Consider the following 21,118-nt stretch of genomic DNA (forward strand, 5'->3'; position numbering starts at 1 on the left):
ATACGTCGACAATATCAATAATTATAATGTACAAAACCCAGCATTTGTTAAATGCATATTCTCTGCCAAGCAATGTGCTAGGGCCTCTATAAATATTATCTACTTTAATCTTCATATAAGTTCCAGAGAGTGTGTAATATGATTGTGCCCATTTTACAGACGATGAAAAATGAGGCACAGAAAAGAAGTAACCAAGGTCACGCCTCCAGGGGAGAGAGAGCATTCAGAGCCAAGCTATGGGCCCCGTGCAAAAAAAGAGTCAAAGACACGCTTGACAGGATACGAGTGACAAAATCCGCATCCCGTGAGTTTATGGCAAACTTGATAGGTCGCAGAAGCTCCCAGTGCTAAGGAGTGAGCAGTAGCTAAGATGCTGACACCAGTCCGGCCCTAACCTCTTACCTTCTGTCCTGAGTTTTAGGGGCCAACTTCCCCCCTGCTCCGGCAGGGTGGGAGATCAGGACAACGTGGTATGTAGCCCATGCCACCCTTTGGAAAGCGCAGTGCCCAGGGATTATGGGCTGTGTGTGGCCACGGGGCGCTGGCTCTCTCCATCTGTTCAGAGTCGGAGCACGCCTTCCTGGACTATGGAAGCTGCAACGCTAAGAACTACATTTCCCAGAACCCTTTGCAGCTTGAGTTCAAGCTGAGCTGTAGATTCCACCCATCACATGCACCTGTGCAGGACTTAGGCTTGACCTGAGCTGGGTGGGTGAGTGGGCCCGCCGGCTCCTGGGCAGCTTCCTGTCCTCCCACCAGGCCGGTGCATTCCGTGGCGGATTGTCTTTCCCGGACACTCAGCTCGAATCTCTTGTTTCCGGCCTCCCGATGGTTCCTGAAACCATTTAATACCCGATAGTGAATCCCTTTACACTTCAACTAAGTGAAATAGATCTTTTCTCTTCCACTGAACCCCGAGCCTCACAGGAACCGGCACCAGAAGTGGAATCTGAATTGGCTAGGGGACCCGACTACGCCTAAAGGGAGCGACGGATTTTCGGGCCCCCGAGGATAGAGCTCGGTGGGGAGAGGGAGCCATGGTAAACTTAGTGATGTGATTGACCTGGGATCTCAGAGCAGCAGCGCTCATCCCCCAGAACCCAGGGGGGGGGTATGGTGACCCCAACGAGCGGCCCAGCCAGAATGCTTACCGGAATGGCTTCACTCCTAGCGCTCACTGATAGCGAGCGATTGATCACGGAACCCCGGGGCTGAAATCGGTGGCAGCCTGCCGCGGTCCTGCTCGATCAGCCCTTCGGGCCTGGTGAACAGGAGCCTGACCTGAGGCACTGCAGTAGTTACTGCCCCTTTGCAGCCCCGAGCCCTCTGAATGAAAAGGAGGCCGGGTCCCCTGGGGGTCGGCACGTGTATCTGCTAGACCTTGCTGCATAACAAACCACTCGAAAACCGAGTGGCTGAAACATTACTATCGCTCATGAGTCTTGAAGTCAGCTAGGAAATTCTGCCTCTTAGGCCAGGCTCAGCTCGTCCTGGCCAGCCCCTCACGAGGCCTGGGGCCTCAGCCAGCTGGCCTATCTCTGCCTCCTGTGGCCTCTCATCCCCGAGGAGGCCGGCAGGGCTGGTTCCAATGGAGAAGGCGGGGTTGCCGGGGAAGGAATAGAAGCAACTAAGGCTTCTGAAACCCTTGGCCCCGAACTGGCACAATGTCATTTACACTACATTCTGTTGACCAGAGGAAGTCACAAGGCCACCCAGATTCAAAAGGAAATAGTCTCTACCTCTTGATGGGAGTTGCCGCAAAGTCACATTGCAAAGGGATGTGCGCACAAGGGACGATGGCCCTGTTTACAAATGGCCTCACACAGCCCCACACGTGTGTCCCGTCAAGCTTCTTAGCCTTCCCCAAAGGGACCTGTGGCCACAGATGGGTGAGCTGCCCACGCAGGAGAGAATACCCAGCCCTTGGGCGTTCTTAGACACGGCTTTGAGCTAAGGATGATCCTGAGACCCCGGATCCACTGTGGCCCCGTCAGCATACAGGCCGGGGAGGCCACAACACCTTGACACTTGAGCCTCAGCTGTCTCACGGTGAGCCCAGCAGGCTCACCAACCACACCGGCTATTTCGGCACTTCCTGAGAGTGCGGTTGGGGGACACAGGCACGGAGATTGGCACAATCCTACACGGGCCCCACCCACGCAGCGAGAGTCGTTATGAGAGGAAGGAGCAAGGCCGAGGCTCTGGGACTACCGTTTCCTCCCCCAGAGCAAACGAGAGCCACCCTGTCTCCCTGGAGAGATTCAGGTCCCGTGTCACCATCAGAGACATATTCCTATGTCTCCTTGTCACAACCCCGTTAGGCCCACCTGATGGATCCACGCAGAACGCAAGTGGGTCTCAGAGAGCAACCAGGGGCCATCACAAACTTGCTCACGTGGTGACTGCAGTCACTGCCCCGGGGTGGTCCCCTTGATGGAGTGCCTGATACTTGGCTATTGACCTGGCACGTGCTTTTTCCTCTGTCACATTTCCTCTGTCACAATTCCATTGTCGTACCTGGAGCTACATCAGCTCTCTGTCTCAGAGTCCTAATTCCATCCATAGGGGCCTTCATCACCCCCAGGGCCCCCTAGGGGGTGCTGGTGTCCTTGTATGGATGACCCTATGGCAACAGGGTCTTGGAGCAAGAAGTCCTGGGCAGACCTCTTTTTTTTTTTTAATTTTTTTTTTTAACGTTTATTTATTTTTCAGACAGAGAGAGACAGAGCATGAACAGGGGAGGGTCAGAGAGAGGGAGACACAGAATCTGAAACAGGCTCCAGGCTCTGAGCCGTCAGCACAGAGCCCGACGCGGGGCTAGAACTCACGGACTGCGAGATCATGACCTGAGCCGAAGTCGGCCGCCCAACCGACTGAGCCACCCAGGCACCCCTCGGGCAGACCTCTTAAACCTTGCTAAGACCCAGGTGTGCCAGAAGGTAGGAGATAAACCTCTTGAAAATTCAGGGACCTGATCTGGGGTATGTTCCGATGTCCCCTCCAATGGCGAAAATAAAGAGGGTGCTATACCTTGCCGCTTACCACTAAAACAAGGCACAGGCCGCCCCCCTCCCCCGTGCAAGACTGGGGCTCACAGCGGGAGGAAGCTCGCTAGCTGGTCCGGGCTGTGGCTCGAGCAGCATTTCCTCTTGGCTCTTAAGATCCTTGAGATCTGGCAGGGCTCAGAGTGTCTGTGGCAGATGGGGAGACTGTATGGAGAATCAGTGTCTGTCCCTTGGGTTTTGAAATGAAGTCACAGCCTCTTCAGCAAACAACGATTTCCTTTAGAGACAACTGCGTCTCAGTTGCTATTAGACGGAACAGAGACTGTACTTCTAGTCAGGCACAGATCCCTACAGAGTGCCCAGGGACCCAGTGTCACCGGATGGGATCCCACCCCCTGGGCCACGCCAAGCAGCAGCCCCATCTAAGGCGCATACAAAAGACCAAGGCCAGCAGGTCCTGAAAACCCAAGATATCGCATCAGGAGGCAACTCACAGCTACTCCAATGGTGCGGCCACCTCTCCTTCCACCCACCCAGGGGTCTCCCCGCGACCAGCCGACTAAGGAAGGAAAAGCCTAGTCTGCAGCCTCTGCACAAAATGCCGGCACCGACCAAAAGCAGATGTCGCTGTGCCAAGGCTCGCCCCCGGGAGGGTCCTAAAGTGGGTTGGCAAAGGGAAATCTTCCCTGTGGGCAGAACCCCAGCAGCACAGCTGATTTTCCACCGGGCCCCAGAAAGAAATGAGAGCACACAGGCCCAGTGAATGTGGGAACGTCTAAAGGTTTGGCCGAGGGATTACACTTGGAAAGAGAAAGGGTGGAGGAGTGTGGGGGCTGGGCCTCTCAGAATGAGCCCCGGCCCCCGCTGCAGGGGAGGCTGTCAAGAATCAGGTGGACCAGCCGACCCATTCCGCAGATGCCAGTGAGCCTCTGTCCCCGGCCACCCCCACGTGAGCTCAGCGGGCTCCCGGACACAGAGACGTGGAGGCAAGGATGGGGATTATGGGAAATGTCAACGGCCCGCTCTCCGCTCCCAAGGCAACTCCACCACCACCCTCCCAAGTGCAGCAGAAGTATCAGCTGAGCCCCGACGGGAGCACACACCCTGGGGAACCAGGCTCTTTCCATCAAAGATGGGAAAGCCAGTTGGCCTCCCTGGAACAGACACTTATCTGGAATACAGATTTGTTTTCCCCGCTCACCGTGCTTCTGCAAATCTATAGACCTGCTGACTGCCTTCCGTGCCACCTCACACAGCGTGGCTCCTGGCAAAGGAACCTGCCACACACACACACACACACACACACACACACACACAAAAGGAGGCGATGGTGTGGCATGTGGAATGCACCGGTCTTACCCTGCACCTGTCACCCAGAAACATGGCATTCCAGAGTAATGGCGTGAGATAGGGGACCTTACAAAGACTCAGTCATGGTGCTGGATAGAAGCCGGTGACGACACATCAGGGTGAGCGCCATCTTGTGGGATGCGGGGTGAACTCTGAGCCCGCAAGTACCCTGCAACACTCCCCCAGGGAAACACTGGGTGTAGGCACCCGATGACTGTTTGTTTCGTGTCTGCACAACTCCAGGCCCTGCCAGTTTAGAGGCCTTGGTGCCCTAGGGAAGACCTAACTGGAGGACACAGCAATGCATCCAATGAAGAGAAAGGACCCCTTGGCCATCTAGGGCTCATCGTGCCACTGGATCAAGAGAGAACGTTGTCCGGGAAACTGATCCTGAAACTCAAGGCTGCTCACCTCAATGGAGGTAGAGAGAGTGTTCTAGATGCCACACGATTTGGGGGAGCTGCTTCCTGTTACTGGAGTGTCTTGTGATGGGGTTGATCGAGTCTACAGGAGCCCCACAGTGGTGGGACCACCAGGAGCTCAGAGCCAGCAGGGATAGAGCTGTGAGTCAGCCTCCAGGTTGGGAGCCCAGCCCTGCAGAGGCGCTCACTGAGGATCTAAGAACAGGGAACAGCAGTGGAAGGAAAAGTTACAAATACCGACGAGATGGCTGATGGGCCAGTTGCATACAGAGAAGGTGTCTTGGGTTTCCTTTTTCCCTCTCTTTGCCCTACTACTTTAAATTGGGTGGGTGGTCAGTGGCTGATTTTAGAATTTGGTGGAACTTGGGTCCTCCTTTCGGGGAAGGACGTGGACAGTTGGCTTTTATGACGGACGTCTGCATTCCATCACGCGGGAGCAGCTGGTCGCTCATGTTGTTTGCTCTGGAGTTGGCATTTGGGAAGGAGTAGGGTCAGGGGATCTTGGCTGCAGAGGGTAGACCATGAGATGCCTGAGGCCCGCCTTGCTGGTGTCTGTTTCGGCCTCCTCAGGGCTGTCTTATTCTGCAGAGGCTGGGGGGGAGGGGGGGTAAAACTACCTCTCCCAGAATCCCCTGCGGCCCACCCCCAGGTGTGGTCTAGGCTCTACCGTCAGTGGAATGCGCTCCCACAAGGTGGGCGCGTGGACCCGAGCTCTGGGGAAGGGTGCAGGGATGTGCTCTGCTGGTGGGGCTCAGAGCAGGGGCCTCTGGGTGCCAGAGCCTGCAGTAGTATCAGGGGGCCCCGGTTTAATGGAAACAACTTCCTGATCATACCTCAGAGCTCACACTGGAATCTGTTTCTTCAGCGCCCCACTCCCCGCCCCCAACAGTTTAAGAAGCCATGTAGTACTCCATAATAAACCTCTTTCCGCGACACTCCTGGGGTAAAATTCCTTCTCTGTGAGTGGACCCCGCAAATCTCTGGGATCTTCCCACACTAGTGTGCTGCTCAGAAATTGAGAGGTGGGGGCGCCCAGGTGGCTCAGTCGGTTAAGCGTCTGACTTCGGCTCAGGTCATGGTCTCGCAGTTTGTGACTTTGAGCCCCGTATCGGGCTCTGTGCTGACTGCTCGGAGCCTGGAGCCTGCTTCAGATTCTGTGTGTGTGTCTCTCTCTGCCCCTCCCCGGCTCACCCTCTGTCTCTCTCTGTCTCTCAGCAATAAATAAACATGAAGAAGAAGAAGAAGAAGAAGAAGAAGAAGAAGAAGAAGAAGAAGAAGAAGAAGAAGAAGAAGAGGAAGAAATTGAGAGTTTGAGTTAATTGAGGGGTGATGATAGATTTAGGGTCCTGAGAAAGAAAAGGCACGTGTGGATTTAGATATTTAATTCTTGTTTCCCTACTTAGGGTTCCTTCCTTTGGGCTCCCTACGAATATTGTAATGGCAAATGATCAGCTTAGAAAAGACACGGACACTAGGTTCTAACAAAGAAATCTTTGAGTCCTTGATGTACAGGCTCTTTGGGCATCAGATTCACAAACCAGATCAAAGGTTAAATTGAGAAGCAAATAAGTGGTCTTCTCTACTCCTCCTCCCCCACCTGTCACCTCCCAGCACCCACCACAGGTGCCACGGGATCCGCCTCCCTGAACCAGGCCTCATCTACACGTGGCCACTGCCACTGTCGTCTGAAGTCCTGCCCAGAGAATGGCCAGGGCTGGGCAGGAGCCCAAGTCCCAGAGAACGAAGAGAAGGAAAACACCAGCGCTCGTGGGCCATGACAGAAACTATTCTGACATCTTTCGAAACACGGAGGATGGTTTCCTCGATGCCTAGAGGCTTTTCCTCCAAATGACAGTGATTTTCTTCAGACAGGGGTCGTGGCTGAATTAAAGACCTCCTCAGTTGGATAGAAACACAACTTAAACTTGCTCAACCATCCCAGGGGACCTTTTTGGCTCGTGTCACTGACAATTCCAGGACGTGTCCGAAACAGCTGACGCCTCGCACTGGAATGATGTCATCGGGACTCAGTTTCCCTCCGTATTGCTCACTTCTGCCCTCCCCACCGGTTTCGCTCCCAGGCAGGCCCGCTCCTGAAGCTAGCCCCTGATGATGTAAGCCTGCATTCAGCCGGGTTCAAGATCAGGATAAAGAGGTTTGCAAACAATTCTAGCAAGAGTGCCGGGATTAAAGCTCCTTGAGTCAAGGGGAGTCATGCATTCCGTTATTCTGAGAGCCCAAAGCCCAAAGGAAAAGTCCAACCGATTAGGTCCGGATGCCATCTTTACTCCTAGAACAGGGTCACGAAGCAGGGAGGGGGCGTCTGGTGCGTACGACCCCCCACACGCAGAGTAGAGAAAGGTATTCTCCCCGCCAAAAGGAAAAACAAATGGAGGGAGGGGAGTAAACGCCAGACGAGCAGAACAACAGATGTGCCGCCTCTGGCTGGCCGGAGGACACCAGCTCTCCTTCAGAAGGGACAGCAGGAAGCCAGAACTCCACGCAAAGTGGCGGCAGGCCGGTCAGTGCCGGGCAAGCATCCCAAAGAGCAAGCTGGTCTGGGTAGCCTCTGAGAGCAGGACGGCGCCTCTGCAGGGCAGGACGCATCCAAGACCTCTCCAGCACGTGGCGCCCGCTCTGTGAGCAGGGCCAGAGGAAACACTCCAGTGCCCACAAGAGCAGACCACTCTACAAAGCTCCGCCGCTCGACGTGAACGCTGCAGAGGCCACTCAACAGGGAAAATGGCATCAAATAAAACGCTCCCCGGAAGGAAGACCAACAGATCACCTTCTTCTTCCCAGGCAAAGATGTCCTTCTTGACCTGCTCCTGGACGGGTCTCCTTTTGGCTTCTCTTCCCAAGAGTGGGGCCGGCCGGGCACTCAGCCACCGCCCCCCCCTCCGGTCCATCCTCTTCAGGGAGCTTGAGTGCAAAGGCCCAGGCGCAGGGCCCGGCGCAGGGTGACACGGGCCACGGAAGGCGGGGGGAAGCGGGGGTCTGCTCAGCACCCGATGTCGGAGGCTGGAGGCATGGCTCGCTTCTCCAGAGTTCCCACAAGAAGACCCTTGGGGTGAGAGAAATGCAGTAGAAATGCATAGGTCAGGCTGCTGGCTGAAAGAACTCCTTTTGCAAATTATTTTGTGCTGTGAGAAGTCACCCCTATCAGTCTCTGTGAAAAGGATTCGTTTCCCAAGTGGGGCTCCCTTTACTATAAAAAAATCATCGTTGCCAAGTAATATCATCTTTTGTTGGTCACCAGGGGCTTTTATGCCACCTGAAGCTCAGAGAGATCCTGATAGAGGGTGGCCGTGCTGGTGGCAGTGGTAGGGATGTGGACGGTTAGGGTGACAGGGTTGTGCTGGGCGGCAGTGGCTGGGGAGGTGGTGATGGTGGTGACGATTGTGGTGGTGGTGGCCGGGGTAGTAGCGATATGGTAGCAATGGCGGGTGATGGGGAGAGTGATGTCAAGAGCGTGGTGATGGTGGTGACGATGATGGTGCGGGCAGTGACGCGGGGGACAGCTCGCAATGGCGACCATGAGGCGACTTCCACTTTGCTGATAACGAATGTGACTTGAGACTCTTCAAGCTCACAATGTTTTGTCCAAAAGAGATGAAGTTTATTAGCTATGCTCCGGCCCAAACAGCAACTACCCAGGGAGGGCTGTTTCAGTAATGTTTAAACGATCAGGTACCTCATTTCACTTTAGCCGTGCATTTCACGAACTTCCTGGATACCTGAAATGCGCAGGACCCGTGTTTGGTCCTTCCGGAAGCTCACTCTTGGAACCCAGCTGCCACGCTGTGTGTGTGTGTCTGCTTCCACACCTGGAGGGATTGCGAGAGGGCAGAGAATTTTAGCCTGATTTTCCTGGATGTCAGAAACTCCTTGAATGTCCTGAAAGTGTTGGCAAAAGTGGGCGTTAAGTGCATTTCTGGGAGAGGGGGCCACATTTATTAGTTATCTAAGACAGCGTTAACAAATCGTCTGAATTTAACAGCTATGAACACTTATTATGTCACAGTTTCTGTGGGTCAGCAATCTGGGAGTGGCTTAGCTGAGTGGTTCTGGCTCAGAATCTCTCTCGAGGCTGCAGTGGGGCTGTCGGCTGGGGCAGCAGCATCCGAAGGCCGGCCTGGGGCTGGGCTGAGAGCGGCCAAGCTGGCTCACTCACACGGCTGTTAGCAGATCTCCGTTCTCACCGGCTTCCGGCAGGAGACCTGGTCTTATACAATCTGGGTCCACTTGAGTAGGGACTGCACGAGTGTCCTCGCGGCATGGCAACTGGCTTTTCCCAGAGTGATCCAAGAGAGAGCGAGGCAGAAGCCAGATGATTTCTGTGACCCGGCCTCAAAAGTCACCGTCTATCACTCCTTCGGTATGTTACATTACAGTCTGCAGAGGCTAGCTCTAGGTAGTGTGGGCGGGGACCGCACGGGGGTGTGGATATCAGAGAAGGCCAACTCAGGGGCTGGCTCCCGTTGCTTTCGTCAGTCTCAAAAAGGCCCTGACACCTCAAAAGGGTGTCCTTCAAATCTTGAGTTCCAGGGGTCTGTTGCTACCAAGGACCCCCTCTGCTTCCTTCAGAAATGGAACCAACAGGAAAAGTGACAGTGGCTAGAAATGGGAGCGTACATTCTCTCCTGACCTGTCCCATCTCCAGCAGGTGACTAAGAACAGGGTGGAAGAGGGACGAGGAAATGTCGGTCTTATTCTCCCATCTCTCCCGTCAGCCCCCTCACTGCCCCAGAACAAGTCACCCACACACCTTCCACTCATCCCGGCACGTCCCAGAAAAGTCAACGGCCCTCTCTCCCGTCAGAGCATCTCTGCGGTTTCAAGACAGGCTTCAAGGCAAAGATGTAGGGATGTCTATATGCAGCTCCCTGGTGATGATGGTGATGATGGTGACGATGGTGATGGTGATGCAAACATGGTAGCCTGAGGCAGGACCTGCCTGAAAGTGATTATCATGATGGTGGTTGTGGTGATGATGATGGTGGTGGTGATGATGATGGTAAAGATGGTGATGGTGATGATGGTGATGATGGTGATGCAAACATGATAGCTGATGCTGATGCTGATGATGATGATGATGATGTTGAAGAGGGTGATGATCATGATGGTGATGATGGTGATGATGGTGATGCTGCTGCTGCTGCTGCTGCTGATGATGATGATGATGTTGAAGAGGGTGATGATCATGATGGTGATGATGGGGATGATGGGGATGATGGGGATGATGGGGATGGGGATGCAAACGTGGTAGCCTGGGGAAGAACCTGCCCAATAGTGATGATGATGGTGATATGGTGGTGATCATGGTGATGATGGTGATCATGGTGATCATGATGTTGATGTTGAGGATGACCGTGATGATGGCGGTGGTGGTGATGATAATGGCGATGATGATGCTGTGATGGTGATGCAAACTTGGTGGCCTGGGGCAGAACCTGGCTGATCGTGATGATGACAGTGGTGGTAAGGGTGTTAATGAAGCAGGGGAAAAGACAAGGTCCCAAGACAGGGGTGGGCTCTTAGGCCAAGATGACCAGAAGTTAGGGGAAATGTTAGGCAGGAGACCAAGGTAACGGGTAAAATTAGGAAACTTAACAAGGGGAATAGAAACCCAAGGCAGAAAAGAAATGAATCGTGTTCAACTCTTCCACTTCCCAGATGACCAGACCAAAGCCTAGAAAGAAAACCCACTGGTCCAAGGTTACTAGTCTGCATCAGTGATCAGGCCCAAGCCCCATATCCCAGCTCCTAGTGAGGAGTTAATCACCCAGCCTTTCCACAAAGAGCTGAGTGCCAACACACGGTACCGGGTCATGGGTGGGCTTCCATTCATATTTGTTGAATTCCCACTGACTTACAAAAGTTCCCAGCATGCACCAGAAATCTGGAAGGATGCCAGGCATGCAGCCAGCAGAGTACCCAGTCTTGCTTCTAGGGAAGACTGAGGGGTCCTCTAGGGCCCCAGAAAGATCCTGGCAAGAGGCAGAATACCCCAACAGAGCTTTTCTGACAACCACAGGTACCGTCTCAGGAATGGGGAGTGAATGTCAGGCCACCCAGAGCTGGGCTAGGCCAACCATCAAACCATAGCTGCTGACCTGATCCGCTGCCCTCCCCACCCATCAGCTGCTGACTGCAGACCCCCTTTCCAGCTACGGAGAGGTCTTAAGCTATCCCCGGGGTGCCAGGAAGCCAGCACAAGGAAGACCGTAGGCTGCAGAAAAGCCAGGAGGCTGGGGGGTGGTCAAGGCCGGCGACGCTGGCTCCCTAGCCAGGGCCGCCCAGCTGCTCCTTCCCTGCCCCTGGCCTGGTCTCCAGGCCCTCCCCTGTCCACTGTCCAGCCACCGTCCTCTCTGCCACCGAGGAAGTCCAGAGACCTCAACGAAACTCAGTGGTGGACTCGGGCCAGGAAACCTGCAGAGCTGTCTGGAAAAGAGAGGACTTACTGCCCAACCGGCTGCCCTAGCCTCCCCCCCTCCCTCACTGGCCCCGGCCCAGGAGCCTGCAGAGCTGGCTGGCCTGCTGCCTGGTGTGAGCCAACAGCGCCACCATCAGATGCCGGCTGGGAAATCCTCCCTCCCCCTCCACCAAGACCCACCCTTTGAACAGAGGCTCGGCACCAACAGCTTGCCTGTGCCTCGGGAACCAGAGCCGTGATGGAGTGAGGGCCTTCCTGTCCAAGTGTGTGTGGAGAGCTACTGGGGAGCCTGAAAGATCACATCCGTCCTCTCCCTCAGCGGTTCTCGGGCTGGGGCGACCATGCTGGGGCTGAGGATAACAAGCCAGGCCATCTCCAGGCACCGCAGGCCCAGCAGAGACGAAGGCGGACAGACACCGGCCTGCGGGCAATGACAGTAAAAAGAATCAGGAACGTTGCCTGGGCTGCCGGCTTGATATTAGGGATCCTCCCTGGACACCCACATCCGAGGCAGCCACGGCCTTGTTCCCTGGGCCCACAAGAGGGATTGAGGCTCGGAGGTGTCAAGGGCGCTCCTGGCATCATCCCAGAGCTGGCAAAGCCACACGGGGGCGGAGGGGAAGCTCTCACAAGGTTGCTCTGCCACCTGGACCCCAGTCACGAGGGACGTCTGGATTGGCAGCTGCTGCTCAGAGAGAAGGAAGATTTTAATATCTCCCCCTGCTTTGGCCTTCAGATGTGCCCTGGGGTCATTCCTGGTGACCCCAGGGTGCCCAGAGAAGATCAGGGGTGCATGCACCTGTCAGGACCAAGCTAGTCTCACACAGGCCCTTCCAGGGAATAACCCTGGATGAATCCATTTTGAGGTAACATGTGGCTAAGCCCCGCCCAAGATGACCAAATCCTAGGTTTTCCCAGAGGTGACGGTAAGAGGGCCTGGTAAAGTGGCAACCAGCACAGGGTCTAGCACGTGGAAACACCCAACGTGACCACGCTGCACGATGGGTCCCTCTAGTCCCAAAGAGGGCTGCCTCGGGCTCCCCTGGGGCTTCACAGAGGCGAACGGAAATCCTACAGGCCCACACAGAGGCAAATGCCACAACACAGCACAATGAGAGTTCGTGGCTCAGGCGACGCCGGGGATCCTGAGTCACTGGACTGCAGAACGAGCACCTTAATCGGCTGCGGTAGAATCTGGAATTCCCTGAGTAATAGAACCATGTTTTACTCTTCATGATGAGCCCCTTTCAACCCTACACGAGTTTACCCTAATGAGGTGGCTCTTGGTGGACCTCTAGGAGCTTCTGGGTGGGGGCCGGTTGCCAGGGAAACCAACCCAGGGATTAGAGGGTTGGAATTTACACCCCACCCCCTGACCTTTGGGTTCAATCACCAGCCTTTGATTCTGCCTTTGACCAAATTCTACAGGCTCCTCTGAGCCCTTTACTTTTTTTTTTTTTAATTTTTTTTTAATGTTTATTTGAGAGAGAGAGAAAGACAGAGAGAGAGCAAGGAAGGGAGAAAGAAGAAGACACAGAATCCAAAGCAGGCTCCAGGCTCTGAGCTGTCAACACAGAGCCCGATGCAGGGCTCGAACTCACAACCCATAAGATCATGACCTGAGCCGAAGTCGGACGCTTAACAGACTGAGCCACCCGGGCGACCCTCCTCTGAGCCCTTTTCAACCAGGCCTTGATTTTGACTTTCCATGTTCACCTCCCCACCGTCTAATTTGAGTACGAATCCTGCTGGGTCAGTCTAGCCAGAATCCCCTACCCTCCATATCTGACAGGGTCCCTCATCGCCCACCATCCCCAGGGGGTGTCTGATCACCCGGGTGTAGTCCGCGTCTCCCTCACTCCTGCTGTTTCCTCCTGGTGATTTTCCATCCACTGCCCCCACCCTTCTCGGTGGCTATAAATCCCCACGTGCCCATTTTGTGCTCTGAATTGAGCCCCACCTCTCCCCCACCGCAAAACCCCACCGAACCTATCGCGGTAGCCCGCCCCCGGAGCAAAGCCTGCCTTACTTTGTTCTTTAACTAGTGTCACTGAGTAATTTTTTTTAACCAAACCTTTGGGAACGTAGAATGCCTGAAGGCACGCCAAGCCGCAACTTGGCACGGAGAACCCCGAGTTTAGAAGCGAATGCCCGCTCCTTCCTGCCAACACTTAGCTGTTTGCTTTCTCCCAAGCAGCCCAGCCCCGAGTCCCACTCGGCGTGGGCATCACAAAGCTGCGTCTCAGGCTGTGAGCTCACGACGACGGGGCTGGGGACGAGGGGGAGGGATGTGGAGGCAGGACGCACATGGCACTCACCGAGTGGGGACAAGATCTTTGGTCTGCGGTGTCCCCTATGTCCAGGGCCCAGAGTGGCACCTGGCACAGAAGAGGCATTCAGACATCACTCGGTGATTGAAGGGAACAGACAAGTCTCCCTGGGGACACGGCTTCCGAAACACGCAGGCGCACAGTGGTGCAGGAACGGTCAGCTCCCAGAGGAGAAGAGGTGCACACGCCGGCTGGGTGCTATGGCGTGACCTCTGGCCGTCTGCGGCAAGGAAAGGCCTCCGAGGGAACTGGCTACTTACAATTCCCCGCCACGCCAGGGAGAGCGCCCCCACTCTGCCTTCTCGGAAAACTAGTGGCCCCCCAGGCCCGAGCTGTGAAGGGCCAGCTGGCCCGCCCAGATGGAGTCTCCGACCGTGTGCACGACAGCCCTCCCTCCAGGAGACAGACGCAGGAGCCTCCGCAAGAACGGGAGGGTTCCCACAGTGACACAACGCCCCTGGAAAGGCCGCCTGGCTCCGCCCTGGGGCCCCTACCACGGGGTCCTGGACACTCAGCTCCATTTCCAACCCCAGGCACTGGCCAGGCTCTGGGGAGCCACCGAGGACGTCACTGTCCCCGAGGGCACTGGCAAGCCCTTGTCCCCTCGGCAGCCGAGCCGAGCTGAGCCATTTGCTCAGATTCCCTGACTGCCAGGCGAGGCGGCAGGGCCTCAGGGAGCTCTGAGAGCCGGGTCTGTGCCCAGCAGGGGCGGGATGTCCCCGACTGGTGCAGCCTCACCCTTCTGCCAGACCTGTCCCCGTCAGCTTCCAGGGGGCTGGATCAGGTCCTGGCCTCAAGCGGGGGCGGGAAAGGGAAGCAGAGCCCAGGGGAGGGGGAGCCAAGCACGGGGTCGCGGCCCTGGCCCTAGAGTCCCTGAGGCTCACGTGTGGGGTTTCCTCCCCCAAAGCCTCAGCAAGATCCTGTTCACACACATGCCTTCCGCCCGCTCCAATACCCCTTACTGGAGCTTACCCCAGCTCCAGCATGCCCGCGGCCTCCCGCCCTGCAACACCTCCCCAAAACTTTCTTATTTCATTTTATTTATATTCAAGTAAGTTAACATACAGCGTAGTCTTGGCTTCAGGAGCAGAACCCAGTGATTCATCTCTTACATATGACACCCAGTGCTCATCCCAGCAAGTGCCCTCCTTAATGCCCATCACCCAGGGCGCCTGGGTGGCTCAGTCGGTTAAGCCTCCGACTTTGGCTCAGGTCACGATCTCACGGTTCTTGGGTTGGAGCCCCGCATCGGGCTCTGTGCTGACAGCTCAGAGCCTGGAGCCCGCTTCGGATTCTGTGTCTCCCTCTCTCTCTGCCCCTCCACCGCTCACGCTCGTCTCCCTCTCTCAAAAATACATAAAAATTTTTTGAAAATTGCCCACCACCCATCTAGCCCATCCCCCCACCACCTCCCCTCCAGCAACCCTGAGTTTGTTCTCTGTATTTAAGAGTCTCTTATGGTTTGCCTCCCTGTTTCTATCTTAGTTTCCCTTCCCTTCCCCTGTGTTCATCAGCTGAGTTTCTCAGATTCCACACGAGCGAAAGCATATGATATCTGCCTTTCTCTGACCGACTTATCGAGACAATATGGTCCTGGCACAAGAACAGACAGTCAGATCAATGGAACAGAATAGAGAACCCAGAAACGGACCCACAAGTGTATGGCCAACTAATCTTCGACAAAGCAGGAAAGAACACCCAATGGAAAAAAAGACAGTCTCTTGAGAAAGCGTTGCTGGGAAAAGTGAACAGTGACAGGCAGAAGAATGAAACTGGGACGCTTTCTTCCGCCGTCCGCAACGATAAATTCAAGATGGATGAAAGACCTAAATGTGAGACAGGAAACCATCGGAATCCTACAAGAGAAAACAGGCACCGAAAACATTTTTAAGCCAAAGCTGTTCCTCTGCTTAGCCCCTTCCTGTCGAGCCCCTTTCTGGAAGGATCTGCCCCACTCCTTCCCCCCACCCGCTTAGGAGAGGATCTCTAACCGGCCCCCTCTTCTCCCCGCAGGCAGCTGAGCAGATCCCGAGATGCAGTACTGATAAGCCCCTTGTTGCTGTGGGTTCAGACAGATGCACCCAGCCAGGCTGTCTGTCAGTGAGAGCCAGCTTCCAGCCCCCACATCCCGCATCCCAACTGAGAGCTCGGCCCAGGGAAGCCAGGCTCCTCTTTGAGCCTTGTTTGATGTCTCATTTCTTCCCCTGGGCTTGCAGCCTGCCTGGGGCCCAGAAAGCCAAGTCTGGGCCCCCACCTTTCAGCACGAGGGCAGAAAACGGGCTAAAACCACACAGAAAATCAATTCGCCTTCGGAACCAAGGAGGACAGCTCTGTCCTCCCCACCCCTGCAGAAGTCCTGGGGGAGCCTCGCAGCCCTCTCCTCCCTCCTCAGCCTGCCCCTGCCATCAGACCCCAGGTTCCCTGGGACTTGTCTGCAGCAGGGCCAGCGGGACAAGGTGAGGGAAGGGGTGAGGGCAGCGGTAGCCCAGGCTGTGAGAGATGCGAGTCTGTTGTCAATCAGCCCCGTGTGGGGTTGTCGTAACGGCAGCCCAGCTAGGCAGGGGCATGGGGGTGGCGGAGGGCAGTTCTCCGTTCCGCTTAGCGTGCCCTCTCTACAGGACCTTTTTCCAGAGTGTGTCTGTCCTCATTCTGAGTGCTTACATATTCTCTCCTCTACAAAATGAGCGTGGCCAGAATAGTCCAGGTTTAGAAGGAATTCTTTCAATGCCCTTACTTAGCAAATAAGTTAGAAATTCCAAACTGACTCTCTGGCATTTTTCTAAGTTATTTTTATTGACCCATGACATCCAAAAGTTAGCAGTTCGGGTGGTGAAACATCTCCCCCCACCCCGCCCCGAGAATGGCCCACCCAGGAGCCCCTCAGCGGCCTAGCCGTGGCGTCTGCCTGGCTACCAAGCTTAATCACTGGCTTCCAAAGAGCCAGTTAGTTGAGCAGGACCAGGCTGCTGCCATTAATTCTGTCCTAAGTGGTCACACAAGGCAGTGGCTGGGTAGCACAGGGGGAAGCTACGGTTGTAATTTCCATGAGCTGAGCTCATGCCTGTTAGAGAATTAAAAATAAAATTAGAAAAATTCTCTTCAGAAGCAAGCCAGAGTCAAGCCCACCCCATTACATTTCATTAAGTCTGGACCACTGATGTGTCTCTGCGGAGACATGGACACGGGTGGCCAGGTAGGACACAGCCAGGGGGGACATTTACCAGAGGCTCTGAGCCCTGCGCAGAGGCACTGGGGACAGAGAGCTCACCGAGGCGACTCCAGCGTGGATGATTCCAGAGACTCCCAGTCCCGTCCATCCTGGGGAGGTAGGGGGCGAACATCCTGCCCGTGAGTTCATCTCACAGTCACCAGAAGCTGATTTTCCTCCTGCTGGGGAGGGGACAGTAGGAGAATGACAAGCGGGAGTGATGTGCACACAGTGTCGCTACCGGGGACAACCCCATCAGCCAGCCCGGACAGCACAAAGATCACACTGGCTCCTTCCAGGTGGGTGCCCGTGGGAGACCCCAGCTTTCCCCCAGTCAAGCTGGCTGGTCCCTGCATTCTGGGGCGGGGGGATGTGTCCGGGGGTCCAGTCTGCCTGTGAAGAGACGGGGACGCTCCAGGCCTCTGGGGCCGCTGCCCTGCACTCTCTCCACTGAATTTTATTCTGGGGGCCACGGCCCGAGAGACCCCAGCCAGGACCCCTTGTGGCCAAGGTCGAGCGAGGCCGGGGCCACCAGGCTCAGGCCCAGCATCCTGGCCTCTCCCTCCCAGAAAAACCAGGCGTCTCCCCGGCCCAGCTGGGGTCCCCGCCCCACACCCCTGCACGGTTTCTCTTAACAGACAGAATTCACACACGTAAAACTCACCCTTTTAAGGTGGTTTTCAGCACATTCACAATGGGGTACAACATCACCTGTACCTAGTTCCGGAACACTTAATCCTCAAAAAGGCCTTGGCAGTGCTCCCCACTTCCCCCAAATTCTAGGCAACCACTAATCTGCTTTCTGTCTCTGGATTTGCCTATTCTGGACATTTACGTGGAGGGAATCAGATGCTACGTGGCCTTGTGGGTCTGGCTTCTCTCACTCGGCACCACGTTTTCAAGACTCTTCCGTGCTGTAGCTCATGTGAGCGCCTTGTCTGTCTTTCCACGGGACGGATGGGCCACCTTGCTGTACCCGCTGATGAATGAGGCAGCTCCCGGACATGGTCCCCATCAGGCTGCACCTCTGATGGCACGGAAGTTCACGGTTTAGTCGAAGCTGATGTCGTGAGGACAGACTACCAGGCTCGCCCGGGATCCTGGAGGCAAGACAGGCGGGCGGCCCCTCGTAGGTATGGGGCGCCTCCCGCACAGAGAGGCTGGGGTTTCAGGCAGGGCAGTGGTGGGCCTGGCCGGAAGGGGGTCCGGGCCGAGATGCCAGCCACCAGAAAGGCCTTCACGCCTGGACTGTGCCTCCTCACCCCCAACACCAGTGACATCAGCAGACCGGCGTTCACTGCCCACCACCGTGAGTGACACCGACCCTGCTCCCCAGGTCCCCATGCTGCGAGACGGCAGGAAATGACCACGGGCAGCACCCAGAGGGGCCAAGCTGGCTCCTGCCGATCCACTCGCTTGTTGCCTCACTTTCTGGCAGACGAGAGCGCCGGGTCTCGGGAGCTCAGGACCCCGAGGCCAGAAGTCTGCAGTGAGCCGTCCGGCCCAGGATCCCGGGCACAGGCGGGGCTGCTGAAGGGAGACGCGCTTCCCAGGAGAGTCGCCTTGCTTCCTCCTGTGCGCGAGATTCACGGCCAGCAGCGGCTGCAAATCCAGGCTCCATTCTGATGCTCATTAAGTGCCATACGTATTTATGAAGAAAAGGCCTCGCTAATTAAGGCTGTCACATCATCGCTTTATGGATCTCACCCAGGCTGAGTACAGCCGGGCCTTAATTACCTGCTAAGGTGGCTGAACTTTCACAGGAAGCCGACTGCACTGAACAGCACCCCCTCCCCTCCGGCTCCCCCAGGTAACAAACCCCTGACGCCAAGACTCGGGCCAACACAGCACCCAGAGCGCGTCCTCTCCCTGCTCCAGACTCCAGCCCCACCCCCGCCCAGCTGCGGTCGGTAGAGTCGGGGGTCCTTACACCCCACCCCCTGCCCGGCGGACTGTGGGGCTCAAGCACTCTGGGCCCCACCCTCTCCGATTCAGGACACACCCAGTCCCCCAGCGCCTGCCTGTGCTGGACGGTGAGCCCAAGGGTGGGCGGACCCCGCTGTGTTCTCCCCACCCCCGCCCGTCTGCCTCAAATGCTCTTTCCTACCCATCCACACACCATTCTCCCCTCTTAAATCTCAGCACAGGCTTTTTTCCCTCTGGAAAGACCCCTGCCAGCCCCAGGCCTGAAGCCGGGTGAGCAGCCCCTCTCTCTGGGTTCCCCCAGCCCCATGGTCACCTTGAGAGCCACACGCCCACGTCCAGGAAGCATCTCTCCTACTGCTCTGTCCCCTCGGCCGCAAGCACAGAGCATCCCGGGGGCGCCGGAAGTTTCCCCTGAGTGGTCCTGGCCAAAGCCAGCACTGTAGGTCATGCTGTCCCACCAGATTCCCCGTGGCGAGGGTTCTCAAAGCCCTGCTCCCTCAGTCACCCAGCACAGCTGCATCTTCCAAGAGTTTGTTCACCAGGTGGCTGGCCTCAGGGCTCAAAGATCTTCCAGAAACCCAATCTTGACCCTCATGCTGGGGTCGGAGCGGGGGGATCACCACACAAGATCCTTGGGGCCGCACCGGATTACAGTTCAAAGTCCCGCCTGCGTCACTGCAGGGGACATCACTGCATGCCCTTTGGGGTGTGGCTTTGCAGTACCTCCTGGGAGGGTGAGCCTGGTGGGCCTGGCCGCGGGGCCTGCTTTGGCCGACAGAACGGGAGCGGGTGTGAGCGAGCCAGGCTCTCACCCGCCCGGCGCTCTGCCCCCGCCCCCCCCGCCTTGCTTCTGCTACCCGTGAGAACGGGCCCCGGGAGGCCGCTGGTCCCAGCACGAGATTCACGCAGGGCCAAGCTGACCCTGACCTGCAGCCCAAAGCGGAGCCGCCACTGTGACCAGAGAACCGTGAGCAAAGAAGAAACGCTCTGCTGGAAGCCACTGAGCTCGGGAGATGTTTGTCTCGCAGCATTATTACCGCCCGGAGCTGCCTCATGTGCCTCCTACGCCCACCACACTCTGAACCAACTGGGATAAAGGAAGCATCAGGCCGGTGCTCCTGAGAAGAGAGAGCAGCGGGGACAGGCTGAGCTGCACGGGCCCGCAGCTCCTCCCAAACGCTCCCATCAGGGGTTCACGACACCCGCCTGGGGGAGCCTTGCCCCCACCCCCACCCCAGGGGAGTGAGAGGGAGGACTGGCTAGGGAGTTTGCAGGGCCCTGTGCAGACTGAAAGCCCGGAACCCCTTGCGGAACAATTATTCCACATTTCAAAACAGCAATAGAGCATTAAACCGAGTGCAGAGCCCCCCCTAAGCAGAGAGCCCCCCCTAAGCAGGGAGCCCCCCCTAAGCAGGGAGCCCCCCCTAAGCAGGGAGCCCCGTGCGACTGGATAGTCACACACCCACAGAGCCATCTGTGACGGGGAAGAAATGTCCCCGCCTCCACACACGTCCAGCCTGGGCCTGACAATGACTGGCTGACTTTCTCCCTGCACAGAGGGGGTCTCAGAACCACAGGCTCTCAGAGGCTGACGAGCTCAGGGTTTAGCCTCTCGCTGACCTCACTGACCTGGGTTCAAGTGCCTGGGCTTGGGGGAGAAGGAGCTATTCCTGTCGCCCAGGCAGGTGCACATCCTCAAAGGCGGGGCCCCCCCCCATTAAACTTTCCCACACCAGGCAGCTAACGTCTCCTGCAGGTGCTGGGGACCCAGCTCAGCTCCTCCCTCTACCTGGAAAGGGTGACTGGAGTCAGACAGCTGTGCCCCACCCCCCCAGCTCCAGCCCCCACACCCTGGAGAAAGCTGATCAGAATCTCAGAAGTGCCCAGGCCCCTGGCCAAGCCGACAAATCCAAAGACCCAGCGGGATAAATCTTTTCCAGTCTCCTCAGTAGCGCAGCCCCGGCACCTGCCGCTTCCTCAGCTGTTGCGCACGGGGCGTCTTAAAGATACCTGTGAGCGAGCACCTGGAAACGGCAGTCTCCGATCGCGTTTAATCTCCACACGACCCCAGAGCCTGCCAGGGTAACTGTGATGCCCGCACACGCCTCCGTGTTCCCAGGGGAACCTAACGGGCCCTGCAGCTTGAAATGGTGCCCTGGAGCCACCCCCGGACATTTCTGGCTCGTGGCAGCTAAGGAGAGACCAGGGCTCATTCACAATCCTTAAGAAATGTTATTATTCTGGGAAAATTATTCAGTGGCTCCACTTTAATAACCCTGTGTAGGGCCCTTGATGTACTGTGGTCTTGACAGAATTCTTTTCAGAAATACTAGCTGTCACTTTCCATCCACAGAGCTACAGAGGCACCCGGCATGGGCCCTGACGGGGGTGCCCACTTCTCGGCTGACATTCCTCCCCGCAGGGCATCATCTCCCCGAGCC

General features: G+C 56.5%; 2 long non-coding RNA genes across 2 annotated transcripts; both read right to left on the minus strand.

Moving 5' to 3' along the window:
* Nucleotides 1-280: 280 nt before the first annotated feature.
* Nucleotides 281-18,575, minus strand: LOC121019749 (uncharacterized). Its single transcript, XR_005785765.1, has 3 exons — nt 17,636-18,575; nt 16,812-16,933; nt 281-835 (listed from the first exon to the last, which is right to left on the minus strand). It is a non-coding gene; the product is annotated as an uncharacterized LOC121019749 (long non-coding RNA).
* On the minus strand, nt 6,145-9,660 carry LOC121019756 (uncharacterized). The gene is made up of 2 exons (XR_005785771.1): nt 8,472-9,660; nt 6,145-7,841 (listed from the first exon to the last, which is right to left on the minus strand). It is a non-coding gene; the product is annotated as an uncharacterized LOC121019756 (long non-coding RNA).
* Nucleotides 18,576-21,118: the final 2,543 nt, after the last annotated feature.

The sequence above is a fragment of the Herpailurus yagouaroundi genome, unplaced genomic scaffold (assembly GCF_014898765.1).
Source record: "Herpailurus yagouaroundi ecotype Mexico unplaced genomic scaffold, PumYag 77, whole genome shotgun sequence".
In the NCBI taxonomy this organism is placed as follows: domain Eukaryota; kingdom Metazoa; phylum Chordata; class Mammalia; order Carnivora; family Felidae; genus Herpailurus; species Herpailurus yagouaroundi.